General features: G+C 40.4%; 1 protein-coding gene and 1 pseudogene across 1 annotated transcript in view; both read right to left on the bottom strand.

Moving 5' to 3' along the window:
* ST6GALNAC5 (ST6 N-acetylgalactosaminide alpha-2,6-sialyltransferase 5) overlaps positions 1 to 16,899 on the bottom strand; it is a 170,671-nt gene that overhangs the window by 95,942 nt on the left and 57,830 nt on the right. The gene's annotated exons all lie outside the window — the stretch shown is intronic.
* On the bottom strand, positions 2,520 to 3,370 carry LOC107179353 (annotated as a pseudogene).

Genomic DNA, 16,899 nt, shown 5'->3' with positions numbered 1-16,899 from the left:
GCTGGGTCTCACCCTGTGGGGTATGGAAGGCTACTTTGGAGAGGGTGTTGTCTGATCAAGAAGTCTTTCAAATCAGTGAAAACTGAGGCTTTACTGCATTGCCTTGCACTTTATTTTTCAATCTCCCTTTCTTCTACAATTATTTTTTTATATGACCCAGGGCGGAGAGAGGAGTATCTGTAGTTAAAGAACCTGGGTTCTTGTTGTTCAACTGCTGATTCGCTAACCAACCATCAGCCACACATAGGTTACCAATGCCTGATACTTTGACCCTGTGAGGGCAGCCTGGTACAGTGCTTAAAACTGTGGACTCTGGAGCCAAACTACCAAACCCTTTCTGCCACTTTGAAAACTGGGAAGTAACTTAACCTCTCTTTACCTCAGTTTCTTCATTTGTAAAATGGGAATGATAGCACCAATCTCAGGTTGTTAGGCGGAGCAAATGAGTTAATAACTTCTAAATATGCTTAGAGCAGTGCAGGTCAGAGCAATATCTCAATAAACCTAAGTTGTGGCTAGAGGGAAGAGGCAGAGACTATTTGTGAGAAACAAGCGGAACTGGCTAGTCAAGCTCTCCGTAAGTACAATTCCCACTCTGAATGTTGTTATCACTTTAGGGCAAAAATCAGAGTTGTTCTTTATGTTATGTTAGCTCAAATGACCCTTTTAGAGGGCTAACTCTTCAGATTGCTACACATGGGTGACAAATCCAGTGCAAATCAGCTGTTGGTGGATTTTGAATCAGGCTCTTTCTTGACTTGGGGTGGGGAGAGGTACTCCAGATGCCTGTGGAAGTGGAGGGTGAGTGGGGAGGGGACGTTCCCAGAAGCTCTGTGGACACCCTCATTGATATTAGAACTTTCTTTTGGGAGTCCAGGTTGCTTTGATGCAGGCGGGAAGAGGGAAGGGTTCCAGAGAAAACCAGTGAAGTTAGATCTCAAATTAATCTCAGAGAACACCAAGTCTGCTCTGTCAAGATCGAGATGTGCTACTGTGCCCACAGCTCCAGAAGGGCAGCACTATGCCTGCTCTGTGAACCTGAGCATTCTGTGCCCAACACAGTGCCTGGCACACACAAAGCCTAACAAACATCTTCACAGACCAAATGAAGGAATGCACAAATGTGTGAACATTAGTAGGCATTTCTCCAGATGCTAGCAAACTCTGATATTGGAAATACCAAATGTTCCAGTAATTTTGAAGAGTGGTCTTCTGGGTGCAGCTTGACTGATTGATCTACCGTAAGTGAATTTACCAGTCTTAAGAGAACATTGGCCTGTCATGTGACAAATGGGTGAGAATGAATGGTAAAGGGAAAATGAATGCTGAGTTAACAATAGAAATAGTTAAATAACAATTTAAGAAATATTGTTTGCTAACATGGTTGACTCTGAGGTCCAAATTGTTCTTATACTACAGGTTAGAAGAAAAAGGCAAATCTGGGGCATCCCTTCACCACATACATAGGAGGAAGGCAAGACTGGAATCATGGGTGAGAAAACAAGCAAATGAGCAGTCCCTTTAAAATGGAAGCACAGTGCAGAGGATATGTAAACACTTCCTCCAGAATCTCAGAGGCCCCTCCTACCTCAGAGGCCCGCCCATCTCTCCACCCACTTCCCTAGTGCTCTTCAGAACTGACTCTGAGTTCCCTTGCCCCATCCAACACCTCTCATTTAGGAAGCCCCGGACTTGTAGTTGGCAAGTGTGTATTACTTTCCTGGAGCTGCCATAATAAGTCACCACACACTTGGTGGCTTAAAACAAGAGAAATTCTCAAAGATCTGGAGTCTAGAAGCCAGAAATCAAGTTGTCAGCAGGGACACACTACCTCCCAAAGACTCTAGGGAGAGGATCATATCTTGCTTCTTCCAGCTTCCGGTGGCTCCGGGAAGTCCTGGCCTGCCGGTGCATCACTCCAATCCTTGCCTCTGTCTTCATGTGTAAGGACACTTTGAAATTGTATTTTTGGGCTCACCCATGTAACCCAGAATGATCTCAAGATCCTTAATTACATCTACGATGACCCTTTTTTCCAAATAAGGTCACATTTACAGGTTCCAGGGATTAGGAAGTAGACATATCTTTTTGGGAGCCACTGTTTGATCAACTACAGCAACCAGTTCTCTGAATTCAATTTGTGGGGTTCAAGCAGAAGTCTGTGCACTACGTCACCGGAAAAGTCAATGATGACAGTGCCTATTATGGTGACAGTAATGTGAACTCCTCAGCATGGAAATTAAGTGATCTAAAGATAAATCCAAGTCCATTTTATTATTTTTTAATTTTTTTATGTGTGCAATCATCTGATTTATAAAAAGATGTGACAAAATTCAAAATGATACAAAATATCAATTTCAAAACAACATCAAAAGTGAGTGTATTTAACCATACTCAGCTCATAACAGAGCAAATGGGTAAGAAGGAGAATAATTCATGTTATAACGTATTGCTACATGAACTGGAAACAGAAAAAGTTGGTAAAGGAAGGCAGCGGAACTCTCTTTAGAGTGTTAGAATTAGAGCCGAGGGGCTCCATAATCATCTGGCATCCGCTCAATGTTGTACCTATGGTTAGAAATGTACATGATGGGCACTCCAGGGATCTTCCAGATCCTTCCTTTAAGGTCCTGGTCAACTGTGGCCACAATGTAATACTTGTGCTGAGTTACTCTCTGTACTAAGAAGTCATTTGCATAGGTTCCTTTGTGTGTGCATGGTAATCATTCAAATCTTGGATCCTTGGCAATCCTTAGAAACACTCGATACTTTTGCCCCAACTTCTCAGTTTCAGCCATTACAGTCAGTTATACAAGGGACACACTTGGCATACGGACAGTCCATCATTGATTGTATTAAGTTGAGTTTGGCTTTTATGTATATATATATATATATATATATATATATTCATTTTTTAAAGACAGAGACAGAGCACAAGCAGGGGTGGGGCAGAAAGAGAGGGGGACACAGAATCTGAAGCCGGCTCCAGGCTCTGAGCTGTCAACACAGAGCCCGATGCAGGGCTCAAACTCATGAACCACAAGATCATGACCTGAGCCGAAGTCAGACGCTCAACCGACTGAGCCACCCAGGCGCCCCAGTCAAATTTGGCCTTAATGGAAAAGTTGATAACATTGGTATAAACAAGGATGTGGTAAGGTGGGCCCAGCTGTGTGTTATACTGGAAGAATAAGCAGGAAGGATGTTGGGGGACTTCTCTTTCCTTGAGTGCACTGGGATCTTTCTTTTCTTTCTTTTTAGGTTTCAATCTATCCTTCTCTTTAAGCCTCTGATCTTGGAGACTAAGCATTCGCTTCATGGTTGCATACTTTCTTGCTTTCTTTTGCTTCCCCATGTTCACGCTGCACTCTTGTTTCCCAAGTCCATTTAAAAAAAATTTTTTTTTAATGTTTTATTTATTTTTGAGACAGAGAGAGACAGAGCATGAACGGGGGAGGGTCAGAGAGAGGGAGACACAGAATCTGAAACAGGCTCCAGGCTCTGAGCTGTCAGCACAGAGCCCGACGCGGGGCCTGAACTCACGGACCGCGAGATCGTGACCAGAGCCGAAGTCGGCTGCTTAACCGACTGAGCCACCCAGGCGCCCCCCCCAAGTCCATTTTAGAAGAAGCTGTCTACTAATGTTCCTGAGTGTGCATGTCACATGTTCTGTGCCAACAGCTGAGCGCAACACTGGTTATTTAAGAATGACTAAAAAGCAGGATTTAAGAGGCCTTGTATGATTAACAGAATGTCTGGCCCACAGAGTTGTCAGTCCTGACATTTGGTCACTAGAACCACATCTTCCATATCTTGTCTCCAGTTGCTACTTAACTAGAGCTGAGTTCAATAATGGCGGTTTTTATTTAATACCCACAATTAAAATGCTAATTTTGTGAGGCTCCAAACAAAAGTTTTTAGTGAATCTATAACAAGCACAACTGAGCCACAGCCACCCAGTGAGACTGGCTATGTTTGTTAGTCTTACACCTTTTGTGTTTGGGTTTTATCTTCATTATGAACCAAACAGGAGGCAGAAAGGGGAGGAGCCAGGAAAGGCAAAATTGCTGCCCTCCAAAGCTTGTAACTATGTTTGGCATGAAGGGCAAGATGTTTGCAGTCTGCCCCTGTGGTGTAGGTGTCCCTCCTCATCATCATTGGGTAGGAAATGAAGCGGTGAGAAGAGGGGCAGTGTGGATACAGTAGACCTTTTCCAGCTGGGGCAAAAGAGCAGATTTTAATTCCTACTTTACTACTCACTATGTGACTTGGCAAGCTACTTTACTTCTCCAAATCCCAAGTTCCATCATCCTGAGGGAGCCAGATTATATTATTTCTAAGGTCCTTTCCATTTCGTACACGCTTGGAATAGCCTGCCATAAAGATGCAGACTGAAGTGTGTGTGGGTGCATGTGCACACGTGCGTACGTGTGAGCTCACATTTATTAGTTACTTGGTACATATAAACACCACACTTGTGCTCCATTAAGTCAGTTTTATTTACTTATGAAGGCTTCAGGGCCTAATAATCATAATAACACTAACAACAACTAGCATTTATTGAGCACTTGTTTCATGCCAGGTATTATACTAATGTGTCTGACCCATTACCCAAATTCAGAAATCCAGCCTCCCTAACATCTGGTCACTGCAGCCACATCCTCTGTATCTTGTCTCCAACTGCTACTTAAGCGAGACCTGTGCCCAGTAAGGATAATTTTAATTTAATACTCATAATTAAAATGCTAATTTTGTTAAATGTCTCAAATACAGGCCTTTAGTGAAACTATACATGCGTAGCTAAGCTACAACAACCCCGTGAAACCAGCCGTAGGTGTTGGTCTTAATATTTCTGAGTTTTACATGCATTTGCATGTAAATAATTAAATACCCATCACAGCTACCCTATGAGGAGGTCCTCTGATTATTCTCATTTTATAGGTAGAAAATTAAGGCCTGGAGAGGTTAATTAACTTATCCAGTTATTCAGTTAGTAGGTAGTAGTCCTGACTCAAATCCTGGAGTCTTAAATTCATTGTAATAGAAGATCCATGAAGTTAGCAACCACATCTGTCTTCTTTGCTGATCTCTTTGGTGCCTAGCACAGCGCCTGGCATAGAGCAGGTGATCAGTAAATACCTGTGGGATGAATGTCTAACTCATATCCCTCACTTCTATTTTTCATGTTTATTTATTTATTTTGAGAGAAAGAGAGAATGTGCGTGCATGCACACACATGTGCACATGAGGCAGGGAGGGGCAGAGAGAGAGAGGAAAAGAGACTCTCAAGCAGGCTCCACACTGTCAGCTCAGAGCATGATGTGGGGCTCAATCCCACAAACCCATGAGATCATGACCTGAGCCGAAATCAAGAGTTGGATGATCAACCAACTGAGCCACCCAGACTCCCTGTGTCCCTCACTCTTAACCACTATGCTGTATACATCACATAATCAACCCCGTTGTGATCTTGTAAGTGGTAACAAGGGAGCCCTCACTAGTGAATATACGTAGATTAGCATAATTCCCTCTGTCTTCAATCCTGGAAAACAAATTGAAGCCAGTGCATGTTTTGTTGGCCATGAGCCCCCTCCTTCTGCACAAAGGATGATGGAGTTCTGGAGTACTGGTGGCAGGGATGACAAGATGGATAAGCCTGTTTCCCTTGGCCTTGGTTCTGAAAATGGCATTCCCATTCACTGTGGGTCCTGATTTTGCCATGGAAAGGCTGCCTGGCTAATCAGTTGTGTGAGTGACCACCTCTTGTGGGAGCAATGATTAGTTTTCATCATGCCTCTGCCTTTTGACCGCAAATAAGTTTGTTTCACTTTTCTATCACCAGAACTGGCTCCTTGTTAATGTGTTTCCAGCCCTAACAGAAGAGAAATGAGAAGGGAGATGGTGTGAGTGTCCCAGTTGCGCTCAACCTGCTAACACTAATGTGCAGCAGGGCAATCTATCCCATTAGAGTTGACAGAGTGTCCCTGAGACAGAACGGATGCTGCAGCTGAAGCCATAAGAGCCCAGAGTGCAGTCACCTCCAGAACACTAGTGTGCAAAGGAAAGGTTTATTGCAAATTGAAAACATTCAGCTCTGTGGAATCCAAGAGGGTTGATTGTTTAGTAAATATTTCATTGAGAACATTAGCTGTGGAATTTGGATGCTTAAGTAAAGCAGATAATTAAATGTAAATAATTAAAAATTAATAATGTTTGAAATGTTAAACATAATGAGACAGGCGATATTTCAGCAATAAAGGGGGTCCGCTCATCTGCTAAGCACCTTCAGGGCTGTGTCACAGCAGATGTGACCTGCATTGGCTCCTCACTCTTCCATTGTCAGCAGATGGCTTCTGGTAGACACTACTACAGCACAGGTTATCTTTACAGAGGAACTACAGGGAGGGGCCCCTGGGTGGCTCAGTCAGTTGAGCATCTCACTACGGCTCAGGTCATGATCTCAAGGTTCATGAGTTAAAGCCCTGCATTGGGCTCACTGCTGTCAATGCAAAGCCTGCTTCAGATCCTGTCTCTCTCTTTCTCTGCCCCTCCCCCCACTTGCTCTCTCTCTCTCTTTTTCTCTCTCTCAAAAATAAACATTTAAAAAAATTTAAAAACAAAGGAACTACATAGAGCAGTTATAGGGGGAGGGGATGGGTATGGAGGGGGCAGGGGAGAATCTGTAAATATATTGCCAGAAGTGACACTTCCAGTCAGAAGGAGCTCGAAATGAAACAAAGATGAGTCCACACTTGTCTAGTGAATCAAATCATGAAATGGAAGACTGGAGAGTTGCTCCACTGAGTCTTGCTCTTGGTCTCTCATCTTCAAACATTTTCCTTTTCCTCGCCAGCAGCTACGTCTCCTCACTCTAAAAAGAATATGTACAAAGGTTCCTTGTGCTACAAAGAGAATTCTTTCAACATGTTTCTCTGTAAACACAGTGCTCCTCTCTCCTTTCCTTCCTTATCAAACCTCGTGAAAGAGTGGAGCACATTCCCTCCCTCCCTCTCTCTCTCTGCAGCCCCCTTTCCCTGGTGTGGCAGCCTGACTCTGCCCCCACCACACCATACAAAAGCTGCTCTTATTAGAACTACCAAAGCTGTACTACTCAGGATCCAAGGATCTCGTAAGACCTCCCCACAGCATCTTAGAATCATGATTACTTTTCTGAAATGCTCTCCTCCTCTGGTTTCAGCTCTAACATTTTCTCTCAATGTTCCATCTACCTCTCTGATGATCGGTTTTAGTTGGTGGCTGCCCTTAAATGGGAGCTTTGCCTCTAAGTTCTTTTCTTCTCCACAAAAGGGCACCTGCAAGTAAAAATGCAGCAGCGACAAAGCAGGAAACATAAATGTGTGAAATGGATGGGAGATGAGGGGATATAAGACAATAAGGAGTGGTGGAGCCTATGGCAAATGTATATTTAACACCTTAGTTCTAAAGGCATTCAAATTGGAATGCAGTCAGTTTTGATCTCTTCAGGGGTGTTACTGAGAGCAATGAATTGCATGCATAAATATTATTAGTCACACAGGGTCTGAGAAAAAAGCATGTTTCTTTCACATGTTCCTCCGGTAATGGGGACTGACATCAGTATCAGGTACAGGTTCATGGTGGTTTTACACTGTTTTTTTTCATCCTATCACACCAGGTGAACACATTCATTCCTTGTTCTTCCTTTAAGTTTGCCTGCACTCTGTCTTAGAAATGCCTAGTGGGTGTTTGCCTTAATTAGTGCATTTGCTCTTTCTTCTACAACTCAGCAGCCTCGACTCTTCCTTACAGCATCTGCCATCAAACTATCCATCATTTTCCTTTTAAAAAAATTATTGGGAATTTAACATGGTTTTAAACTGTGAGTGGAAAATGTTTACACATCATATAGCCGAGAAGGGGTTAACATCCAACATATAAGGAACTCATGCAGTCCAATAACAAAAAACCAAACAATCCAATTTAAAAATGAGCAGAGGAACTGAATAAACATTTTCCCAAAGGCATACAGATGGCCAACATCTACATAAAAAGGTGCTCCACATCACTAGTCATCAGGGAAATGCAAATCAAAACCACAAGATATCACCTCACACCTGCGAGAATGATTATCGTCAAAAAGACAAGACATAGTAAGTGTTGGTGAAGATGTGGAGGAGAGAGTTGCCGAAAATGTAAACTGGTATAGCCGCTATGGAAATCACTATGGAAGTTCCTCAAAAAAATTAAAAATAGAACTACTCTATGATCCAGCAATTCTGCTTCTGAGTATATTGCCAAATGAAATGAAAACAGGATATCGAAGAGATATATCTGTATTCTCCTGTTCAGTGCAGCACTATTCACAATAGCCAAGTTATGGAAACAATTTAAGTGTTCACCAACAGATGAATGGATAAAGAAGATATGGCATATATGTGCAATGGAACATGATTTAGCCATGAGGAAGAAGGAAATTCTGCTCTCTGCGACAACATGGCCCTGGAGGGCATTATTAAGTCAAATAAACCAGAGGCAGACAAATATTGCATGGTATCACTAGTATATAGAATCTGTAAAAAAAAAAAAAACAAAACTCTAACTCAGAAACAGAGGTAGAAAAGTGGTCGCACCAGAGAGGGGGAGTGTTGGGAGAAATAGACAGGTTGGTAAAAACGTATAAACTTTCATCTATAAGATCAATAAGGTTTACAATAATGTAAAACATAGTGACTATACTTAATAACACTGTAGTATATAATTTAAATTTGCTAAGAGAGTAGCACTTAAATGTTCTAACCGCTCTCCAATTGTGAATTTAATCAGATTTTTAACTGTGCCGATAATTTAATGAGGTTATTGTTATTTTTATTAAGGTTCTGGTTATAAACTTATGGGTTTTGAGTGCTCTTCCTCATCTTTATTTTCCACACAAGTCCTATTATTTTTTAGTGTTTGATTTTGCAAAACTTTTGGTTTTTAAGAAGCTTGTATTAGCAAACATCAAAAACAACGGAGAAGAAATGACAAGCAAAAATGAAAAACCACCTGCAAGGCCATTTTAGGACCTCTGTTCTGCACCACCTCCTGCTGTGATCTTATTTTTACCTTTTGGTGATCAATGACTCCTATGTTGCTGATCCCCAGACTTGTATTCTCCAGCCCAAACCATTCTCTGGTTTGGTAGGTGATATTCAATTATCTAAAATCTCAACATGGCATCTCCAAAGAATATATCCAAAACAAGCTTTTTATAGTTCCCCTTTCCACCCTACCAACATGCCCCCCACCCCCAGCTCTGCTTCTCTTCCTAGCCTGATTTGGATTGTGTCCTCTGATTCTATTTTGAATCCTTATTCCCTCTCATCTGCTGCCTTCAGTGGGTCACAAAGTGCTATTGATTCTCACTGTGAAAAAAGCTTTACATCCCACCGTTCTGCATCTAATTCTGCTGTCATGGAGAACCTCATGGAGGACCTCATCTTTTGCCTGAAACCCACTATTGTTGAACTATTTCTCTGATTCCATCCCTGCTTTGCACACTGACATTTCAGACAGACTGAGGGACAGGAAGGGGAACTGATGAGAGACAAAATAGGCTGTTAACCTTCCATTCTGGTCAGAATCAGCCTTAGCGCGCATGGGCCTTATTTGAAGGGAATGAGTTATGTGGATAAGTGATACTGTTCAGGTAAATCAGAGGAGAAAAAAAAATCAGATGATCCTGAGAAGCATCTAAATTTGTTCCATCTGATGGCTGTCAACAGTGGATACAGCTGACTTTCTGAATATCTGGCACTTAAAAGGTGATTGAGAGGTATTTGTTGAATGAAGGTTGGAGCACTGGTGCCTTAGGACCCTGGGAACTGCCTGCCCTTTTCTCCTATGCCACTCAGATTTCAGATTCTGTCTTAAAATCCTTCCATCAATAACGAGAATGGAGAAGCTATTTGGTGTTCAGTCAGAGGATGTTTATTTTCCTTCCTGGAAGAAGACACACTGGATTGAATCGAGGGATTTCCTGTTTCTTGGAGACGTCAAGGAACTGATGATAGAGTATGAGAATGACCTTGTGAACAAGGGGATACTGTCTCATCTAGTGTCTTTTCTTCTACTCACACCTTCTACTTCTAACCAAAGGAAGCTCTCTGAGTCTAAATATGTTCAAATGTTAGTTCATTATGCTTAATAAATAAGTTAGAAATTATTTGTCTACTTCTATGTCTTTTAAATTTCCATTTTACATGATTATCTAGAACAAATTTCTCTATTTCAAATTTATTGGGTAACTTCCAATTACTTTACTGGTCATAAATAAGTTCCTCAAATGGCATTTAAAGCTCTTCCTAATAGGACCCTGCCCACCTGTCCCCCTTAGCCTTGAATTCCCTTCTGTAAGACTGGCTACAGCCTGCTCTGCCCTATGCTGTTTTCTGAACATATCCTTTATTTATGCCCTTTTCCTGCTTTGTCTTAGTTTCTTTCTGCTATCTAGAATATCTTCACCTTTGGCATCTCTCATTATTCTTTTTAGGCCAGAGTAACTATTTCCTCTTTCATGATGGACTTCCTGATCCTCCTTCCCTTTACAACTGGTTAAGAGGCCTCTTTATTCAAAATCCTAAATTACATAGGAATTTAAACAATAATTATTATATCAATAAGATAAACTACATGGACCTTCCAATACCTTGATTATTGTATCATTTTAGACTACACTTCTTTGTTATTTTGATTTAATATGTGTTAATTTCTTTTTTCTTTTTCTTTTTTTTATTTGAGAGAGAGAGAGAAAGAGAGGAGCAGAGAAAGAAGGAGAGAGAGAATCTTAAGCAGGCTCTGCCCTGAGCATGGAGCCCCATGCAGGACTCAATCTTTCAACTGTGAGATCATGATCTGAGCGAAAATCAAGAGTCATATGCTTAACCAACTTAGCCACCCAGGCACCCCTATCTGTGTTAATTTCTTGACACTAATCAGGTCTTACCAATTCTACATCTAATGGGACAACCAAATGGCATCTTTTTGGACATGGTTCCCTGTCTCCTTTGCCAGTTCCTCTTCTATAGAACCATTATATTGAATCTTTCGATTTTCATCCTGAATTATTCTGATTTCGTGTATTTCTCATGTTATCTATTTCCATGGGTTTAAATAATATTTATCTATTAACTTTTAAATGTACATCTTTATTTTCAATTTTTTATTTGGATTTGGAATTCATACAGCTGAGAGCCAACTCAGATATTTAAGGCTCAACATGTACAGTTGAATTCTTGAACTTCTCTAAACCTAGAAAGGAAGAGAAGAAAAAAGACAAAAATAACCTCTATTAAAAGGTGGAAGACTTTTCTAACAGTCCTAGAATTGCATATTCCTAAAAGGACCTTGGAATCATCTAGTCCATGTCCTCATTTGCATGAAAAACCCCACATCTTCTGGTACAAAGTACAATGTTCTTTCCACTACATCACCATATAACCTCTGCTAGGGGCCTCAGAAAAACCGTTAGTATCTACAATTCATTTTCAAGAGTGCAACAATTAATGCAATTTCAAAAGCTAAGTGATTATAAAACTGAAAATAAATCTCCTAGATTTACTCCAGTTGGGCAACCTCATAAATGCTACTTAATTACCATATAATAATGTTCTCCAAATTAGGAGTTGACCCCACAAAGGGAACTACTCCATAGAAAGGATTTCTTCCCCTCAAATTCCAATAACACATGCACAAAATGTCTCAAAGAAAGAACATCCTTCAATGAAACTTGCCGTGAACCTTTCTCCAAGAGGAAAAGCTCCCTTACAAGAAGAAAAAGGCCATTATTTTTGGTGTGTATCTTTTCCTTACTATATTTTAGAGTATGAACAACCAAGTAAACTGAAAATTTGGTTCTTTAATCTAAGGAAAGATCTGTTGCTTCAAACAAAAGACAATACATCAGATGTTTGCTTTAAGAGCTGTGTACCAACAAAATAAAGTGATAGATGGGGACATTATTTATAATACATACCACAAAAACATAATAATCTTAATTATATAATAAGCTTCAAATGAATGTAAAAATACTAAGACCCCTGGAAAATAGTCAAAGAACAAATTACACAAATAATAATAATAATACAATGAGCAAACAAATATGTGGGAGATTTTCAATCCAACTAGAGGTGTTTTTATTGCCTTTTATTTTCTTTTGAAAAGTTAAGAATGTTTTTATCTCTACAGAAGATAATCTATTACACTAGAGAAAAGTTCCATGTGCTAGGTTGGAAAGTCAGAGAGGAACCAATTCCTGGTTCTTTCTGAAACCATGCCCCCTAGGGTTAATGAGGTTAAAACTAGCAGAAAATGTAAAGCTTGTTTTTCAGCGAACTGTTTCTCCTTAATCATCCATTGCTTCTTTTCAGGCCCCACTAACAAATACACTAGTTGTCTCTGCAGAAGCCTGGGCTCAGGTCAACTGATAAGGTTCCAGCCTATGAACATCAATGCCTTGCATTCCTTAGCCTGAATGGTCTTAAACCACCAGAATAACCCTAGACTACCTACTGGCCGACCAAGAACTAGGCAGCCTGACCCAGCTTAAACCAGCTTGAGCTTGGCACCAAGTCAACGCCTATGCAGATGAGCCAAAAAGTGTCCAACAGTTACCATTGTTTCATTATAATGTTAAAGTCTCCACCCTAGGAGGAACACAAGCTTCATGAACATAACATATGATGCATGTATAGGCATTATTTCCTAAGTATGCTGTGCAACTTTATGCCCGCCTTTACATATGATGACAAAGCTCCCCTCTCTAAACATTAATCTTAAATCCTAAATAAAAGAGCTTGCTCATCCCTACTCAGGGAATCCGGCTTTGGAAATTATTCCCCATGATCTTCTTATTTACTGCAATTAAAGATTACTTTGTGTCAGGACGTCTGGGTGGCTCAGTTGGTCAAACATCTGACTTCCATTCAGGTCATGATCTCATGGTTCCTCAGTTAGAGCCCGGTGCTGGGCTTTGTGCTGACAGCTCAGAGCCTGGAGCCTGCTTCGGATTCTGTGTCCCCCTCTCTCTCTGCCCCTCCCCCGCTGATGCTCCATAGCTCTGTCTCTCTCTCTTTCCCTCTCAAAAATAAAAAATAAACATAAAAAAAAAAAAAAAGAGATTACTTTGGGTCACAATTCCACCTGGTGTACTCTCTATTGGTGACTCACCAAGGAGAAGACTCATGTTAGTCTGGTTACATTTTCACTCGGAGTTACATGTCCACTCAGAGTCTCAACTTTGGTGGGAAATTGGTACAGGTAACTCAATGAGTTATACTCAATTATATCTGAGATGTTGTAAAAAGGGTCTAGCACAGAATCTACACCCATGTAAGTATAAACCCATGACAGTAGGACTTAATTTTGTTCATGGGCTATATATACTCCTAGGGTCTGAACTTTTCAGGCATTTAATAATAATAATAATTCTTGAATTTAATTTCAAAAATGATTTGAATCACCATCTTGTTATAGGTCTTTTATACAAATCCCAAATGTTTTGCTATAAAATATGAGGGCCAAAACTCTTTGTTTTTAAGTTTATTTACTTATTTATTTTGAGAAGAGAGAGAGAGAGAAAATGAGCAGGGGAAGGGCAGAGAGAGAGGGAGAGAGAATCCCAAACAGGCTCCGCGCTGTCAGCCGACACGGGGCTCCAACTCATGAACTGTGGGACCTTAACCTGAACTGAAACTGAGAGTCAGACGCTTCACCAACTGAGCCACCCAGGCACCCCCAAGGGTCTTCAGTTTGTGTGCTAACTTTACAATTCAATTTTTTGACATCTGGACAATTTCCCCTTTCAAAAAAAAAAAAATATATATATATTTAACCAAGGAATTGAAATCATAATAACCAACTAATATAACACCAATTTTATTCCCACATTATTACCATCACTTCTAGTTATTTAGCACTTCACAGCAAAATCAACTTGCCAACCTATACCTTTACATATACATATTTATTCAATTCAACAAGAGTATAAAATGCCACACTCACTGAATATATTGCCACTAGTGATGATTTGTACCTAAATAATAACTCTCGAATAGAGCTCACTGTTTTATGGGTCTTTGGTGGGATTTTTAAAAAATGAATTCTGCACAAGAGAGGACATTAAAAAAAGAAAAACCCATAATCTGATTTTTCCCCCCATCCGGTCATTGTGTTAGTTTCTTTTTATTAATCTAAACAATAAAATCACTTTGACATACTACTGTTATTTGTTATTTATTTCCCACATATTTCCAAAAAAGGATTTAAAGTAGTCCATTTTAACATGCTGTTAGTGTCTTCAATATTTGGCTCCCTGGAAGCAGCTATAAAATTGAATACACACAGCTTGTTCAGTATAACATACTATAGAACCAATTTTTCCTATGACCAATAAATAAAAGCATGTATTGTATACCCACATATTTATTATGCTGAAGTAATTTCTATCAAATCAGCAATTAAAGTAAAATCTGACTTATGAAACAATCAATAGCAGAATGAAATGAAAGTAATTACAGTCTAATTTGTGAATACTGTATATAGCCTTAAAAATATTAAGTACAGATTCATTATATATTTGATTAGCTCAAGATTTCCAATTCTGACTGAAGACTCCACAGAGGCTTTCTAAAGGGGCCTGTCTTTCTTTCTTTCTTTCTTTTTTTTTTTTTTTCCTTCAGCATTGCTTCAGAAGAACTGACTAGCAAAGGCTTCCCTTTTAGCCTGTTAATAACTACCAAAATATTCACAGTATTCCCTGGGCTTTCTCCACTTCTCACATCGTCAGGTTTTAGCATGCAGGCCTTATTCTCAACCCAATTACCTGGATATGAAGCAGGAACTTCGCAGCTGTCACAAAACACCTATACCATTTTAGAAAGGCATTGCTATCAATAACCAAAAACGGGGATTTTATCGCAGACAATATGTGAAATTGCACCTCACTGACAAAACCATTGCAGAACCTGGGTGATAATATTATTATAGTAATTACCATATGTCTTACATCAAATGCAACTCCAGTTTTATTATCATTCAGGTTTTCTAGAAGGAGATAGGAGGGAGCTGTCATAGTTAGACAGATAGTTTGTCCTCTATTCAACTGCCAGCTCCCTCTGAAACACAGGCTTTCTATTCTACTAAAGGAAATGCAATTATAACTCCATTTGCATCGAGAACAAGAGAAGCCCTGGGTTAATTACAGGTAAGGTTCTATTTACATTCCCTGGGGCTAGCCACAGCCAGATTCCATTTCTCAGGTGGAAAAAAGCTGCCAAAGTTTGAACTAAATCCACATTTTTTATTCCACTCTTGCAGTTCTGTGTGGCCAAAGGGAGTCTGTCAGTCAAAGATCTTTCAAACATAACCTCAGAAACCTTCATTTTCCAGACTCTGAATGTAGTTAAAGTAAGTTCAGAACCCAAAGTCTAAACAAAAGAAAGGAAAGATGGAGGTCTGAGGCATTCATGTGAAGATGGGGAGAGAGGGAGTGGCAGTGATGAGGTTTTGGGGTGATGGGGGTTCCGGAGCCAATGACCAAGAAAGAATTCTTGAAGATGTCTTTGGTGTAAAAGGTGATGTTATTAAAGCACAGGGACAGGACCGTGGGCAGAAAGAAAGAGCTGCACCGGGTTGTGAAGAGTGGCTGTTTTTATACTATGGAGTTGGGGAGGTAAAGTCCAAAGGGAGGCCTCCACAGGGACTTGGATATGCTAAAGAGGACTCCTAAGAGACCTGAAGCCTTGCTATTGTCAAGCTAAGATTTCCCTCTACTAAGGCATTAACATTATGACTGCAGGGGATTCTTGGAGAAATGGTATACTCTGTATTTGCCTCAAGTATTTGTCAATTGGCTGCAAGTTATGAGGAAATTTAATTTCACCTGCCATTTCCTTCTTGCCTTTGTTCCCCATATCACTATTGAGGGGTGATACTGGGGCTCCAGGAAATGGAGTCTATAGGATTCTGGAGATTAGACTACTGATAAGATTGCCTTTTTCGTGATTTACCAAGACATTGTCCTGTATGACTGTGATCTCTATCAGTTAACCATTTGTTTTATTTCCTTTCCTCTGTTCTTGGGCAGCCGGGAGTGCCTGAGGAATATCACACACATCCCATCTGCCTGCGGGGGTGCGGGGGGGGGGAAGGTGAGTGGGGAGGGGGGTGCTCTAGCTTGCACTTTGTCCTCAGCTTCCCCCATGCTCCCTCATCAGCAATATGTGTATTATTAACATTATATAATCAACTGCTTAAAAATGTAAGGCAAAGGAGTAGGAAAAGGTGAGCACCTCAACACCAGTTTACTAACAGGACTATTTATTTACAAAAGACTGGACATCTAAAAAATAATTTTTCTCATCGGTGAGGCTTCCTGGACTCTTCTGGCTTTCAGGGTTTTGTTTTGTTTTGTTTTGTTTTTTATGAAGAAAAGACGGACAGCTAATATCAGAGATGTGTCTCTGAGTTCCTCTCTCCTGATTTAGATTCAGCTTTCCAAAAATATGTATATGGCAGGTCTTATGCCATTAACGTTCTTGCCAAGGTAATAGCAGACTCTTTAGTTGTCTGGTTACAATCTGATAATCTTCTGAATTCTGCATATGCTAGATGTCTAAAGCCAGCCTCTTCCCAGTCATTATCCACAATATCTGTGTTATTTTGCTTATACTCCTCACTTATTACTATCTGATAGTCTTTTGATTTTCTTTCTTTCTTTCTTTCTTTCTTAGAGAGAGAGAGCGAGAGAGAGAGAGAGAGAGAGAGAGAGTCAGAAGAGGGAGGGAGAAAGCACATGCACGCCGGATGGGGAGGACCAGAGAGAGAATCTTAGGCAGCCTTCACGCCCAGCTCAGAGTCCAACAATGGGCTCGATCTCATGAC

Source organism: Panthera tigris, chromosome C1 (assembly GCF_018350195.1).
Source record: "Panthera tigris isolate Pti1 chromosome C1, P.tigris_Pti1_mat1.1, whole genome shotgun sequence".
NCBI lineage: Eukaryota > Metazoa > Chordata > Mammalia > Carnivora > Felidae > Panthera > Panthera tigris.
The sequence above is the reverse complement of the archived record's forward strand: the minus strand, read 5'-3'. Positions and strand labels throughout refer to the sequence as shown.